This window comes from Corvus kubaryi, unplaced genomic scaffold (assembly GCF_017639235.1).
Source record: "Corvus kubaryi isolate FWS band 111438036 unplaced genomic scaffold, C.kubaryi_AGA036_p1.0 37382, whole genome shotgun sequence".
Lineage (NCBI taxonomy): Eukaryota > Metazoa > Chordata > Aves > Passeriformes > Corvidae > Corvus > Corvus kubaryi.
Window position 1 is genome coordinate 5,048,612 of NW_024581124.1, and position 3,840 is coordinate 5,052,451.

Genomic DNA, 3,840 nt, shown 5'->3' on the forward strand with positions numbered 1-3,840 from the left:
CCCCCCCACCGTGTCTCAGTCCCGGGAAGGGGCGCGGAGCCCTCCGGGCGATGGATTTTTCCCGTCCAAATCAAGGTTTTTAGCTGGAAAAATCACCAGCCGGAAGCTGCCAGTTAAACTTTTCCAGGTTTGTTTGGTTTGTTCCCCCTCATCTGACCCTTCCAGCACCTTTGACCTGCTGGGAATGGCTACAGCAAACACGCTCCCAGCGCTCCGCAACCAGAAACCCCCCAAACTCAAAAACGCCCCAAATTCAGGTTGGTTTAGAGCTGTATTTTGAAATTTCTCAATGGCTCTGAAGAATCCAACCAACTTCAGCAGAAGAATGGAACCCACCCCGCAGCGTCTGGGCACTGAAAACGGATGTCCCAGGAATTCCCTCCCTGCTTCCGCACCAAAAAAAAAAAAAGAACTTTACGTTTTCTACCCCAAGTTGCCCCATAGCCTGTTGTACTGACCACACCAGCATCCAAGGGGATGGAGAATTAATTCCCAATCCCATGGAGAAGCAGTACTCCCCATCAGAGCTGTGCCACAGTTGTGCTGGAGGGGCCCCAGCGCGGCCGCCCCCCCCCCGCCTCGGCTCAATTTTGAGCACAGAAGGACAGAGCTGCCCCTCGGGTGCATTTTGCAGGCGGGTATTTGCAGACCAAGCAAGTGCAGAGGTTTAATATCCCTGCCAAGGAGCAGGGAACACCCCAGGCCGTCATGCAGGCAGCATGCACAGCTCTGCTCCTGGAGGGGCTTCAGTGACAACTCCACATCCCAGCTGCCCTCCCCGAGACCCAGCGTGGGCAAACACTGCCCACCACCACCCCATGGAGGGGGTCCCCAGGTGTTCCCAGGGGTTCCCAAGCTGCTTTGCCTCCAAAGCTGCAGAGGACGAGGGCAGGATGTTCACCACTATCCTGGTCCCTTTGTCTTACCTGTCCCCTTTGGATCCCTGTGCTCGGAAGGGCTGGAGGGAGATGGTTGGAGCAGACACCAGCAAATCCAGAAGTGCTCCTGCAGTGGTCACTGCTCCTAAAACTCTGCTTGCTGCAGCAGATCTTGCAGTGCTGGAGCTGTTCTCTGCACAAGGCTGGGGAGGAAGCAGCCCCTCACTGCCCAGGTATCATCCTGCTGCTGGTCCCTGCATTTTGCAAAGCTCTTGGGATTCCACCAAATCCAAAAGTTTTTGGAAAAACCACTCCAGAGTTTGAGTTCAGAAGGCACCAAAGAAAAGGGACACCCTTCAAACTGCACCCTGCTCTGCAGGTGCCTCCGATTGGCACAGGGACAGGTCTGTTCCTGGGCCAGGAAAATTGTCCAAAAGGGTGAGGCAGACACCCAGAGTGACCTTGGCCCCACGCTGTAGCACAAACAGCCAGGAAATGATCTTGTTCTTCTCATCCTCTCCACTCAGAGAAATTCAGAGCTGCTCACAATCCCACAATTGCAAAACGCCTCAGGCAGAAGAACAAGTGAACAGAAAATCAAAGTTCAAAGAAAGATTTGTGGGAGCCAAGGCAGTTTGTGTCAGAGAGAGCCTGGATGCTCCTGTGAGCCCTGCACCAGCCTCTTCCCCACCTTCAGAGCTGTCTTGGAAAGGGGCAAATCCTTCTTATGGTCCTGCAACAAACACGTTGCTGGAACTAGGGAACCCCAGCAGGAAATGCTGAGCTGAAATCCCAACCCTGGTGGCATCAACAGCAAATTCCATGGATGCTCTGAGACCCCAGCCACAAGTGCCCGGGTGCTGCTCCTACTTGAAGGCATCCAAGCAAAAACCTCCACATGTGCTCTGGGAAGTCAAGCGCTATAAATAGATCCCCTTATCCCCCCAAATCACAAAAATCTGGGAGTGGAAACCACTGGGAAACCACACTGAGATTTGTAATGAGATTGGGACTGCTGGTGGTACCAGGCAGCTGCTGTATTAGCCGAGGGTGGGAGCACAGGCTGTGCAAGGGGAGATCCCACTTGGGAATTCATTTCCACACCTCCCTCAGGGCCAGGGGGATGTTTGCTCATAGATGGGTCAGTAAATCCAGGTGGGATGAGTGGTCTTTGTGGGGGGACAGCTGGTTTCTCTCCATGCCAGCAACAGGGATTGCCCACCTTGTTCATGAACAAGGTGCTCCCGGGATCTGCACCAGGACAGGTCCCAGGCAGGGACCTTCTCCCTGTGCCCACAAAACTGATCTCACCCCCATAAATCACCACCCTGCTCTGCTGCCCAGGGAACAGAGGAGCCTGCTCATAAATCAGGAATAAAACTAACTTGGCGTCTTTGGTGAGCAAATTAAATTGTGGGCTTTGGAGGAATGTTTCTGTTTGGCCAAATCATTAATAAATCAATGGGACCGTAAGGAAAAGGAGAAGGACAGCACCCTGTGCCACCTGGAGTGAGAGCTGCGGGGTGGCACAAACCCCCCATGTCCCCTGTGTCCCCTTGGGTGCTGCCCCACGGCCCTGGAGCACCCCGGGGAGAGAGCAGGGGGACCCCTGGTGCTGCCACCCTCCCTCCACAGAGGGCTCACCTGCCCCGGGGAGCGCTGCGAGGTGCAGGTTAATAAATCAGTTTGTCTCCAGCCCCATTTGCTTTGTGTGCCTGACAATAGCCCGTTGTAAATGGCAGCCCCTTGCCTCCTCTCCTGAAAGGCTTTTAATTAAAATATGGAAGGGGCTTTTCTGTGTACTTTAAAAAAAAAAAAAAAAAAAAAAAAAAAGGATTTCAGCACACTCCCGTTCCAGGCGTTAATTTATTCCTGCCTTCCTGCCTGTTTGTGATCCATGTAAGTCCTTTGTGCCGTGATCCCGCCCCACTAGGCAGCCGAGGGGCGATGCTGGCAGTGAGAGCTGGTGATGGTGACCCAGTGCCAATGGTGAACCAGTGCTGATGGGGAGCTTGCTTGGTCACCTTCTCCCAAGGATGGGCAGAGGGACACCAGGAACCCAAGGGACAGCAGCGCCATCAGAGAAAGCAGGGATGTGTGAGGCCCTGGGGCTGCCCAGGAGCTCAGGCCCAGCTTCAGCCCATCCCTTGTGGACACTGACAGCTGCTGCAGAGCTCTGTCCCCATCCCGTGCAGGGGAAGGCACTGCAGCCCCTGTCAGCTGCCCTCCAGCAGGTTTGGTCCTGGGGTCCCAGAAGCCCTGGCAGAGGTCCTGCTGCCCTCCCTGTGCCCCCACTTCTGCATATTTGCCACTTCCAATGGGAAAAGCCAGGGCCATCCCAAGGCTCTGCCAGGCCTCTGCCAGCTCAGGGACGCAGGATTCTCCACAGCAGTGAGGTACAAGTGAGGTCCCTTCCGACCTAAATCGTTCTGTGATTCCATGACAGCACAGAAGCCCATTACCACAGGTGGTGGAGCTTCATGGCCGTGTCGCATCTCCCTGCAGCCCTTCTTCCCTCTCCCTTTGCTCCTCTCCTTTCTGCTTCTTTCCCTCCTGGTCCTCCCCCTGCCCACTCCCTTCATCCCTTTTCCCCCATCCCTTTTCCCCCATCCCTTTTCCCCCATCCCTTTTCCCCCCATCCCTTTTCCCATCCCTTTCCCCCATCCCTTTTCCCCCCATCCCTTTTCCCATCCCTTTTCCCACCCCTTTTCCCCCCCTCCCTTTCCCCCATCCCTCTCTCCCTCCCGCCGGGACCGGGCAGCGCCCGCACAGCGCCCGCTACAACGTCGCCACCTGGCGGCCACTGCGGGAGCTGCAGCGCGTCCCCGCGGGCTGGGTCGGGGGACAGGGGGGACACAGGGGGAACACGGGGAGACAGGGGGGGACAGAGGGACACGGGGGGACACGGGGAGACAGGGGGGACACGGGGGGGACACGGGGGGACGGGGGGGACACGGGGGCA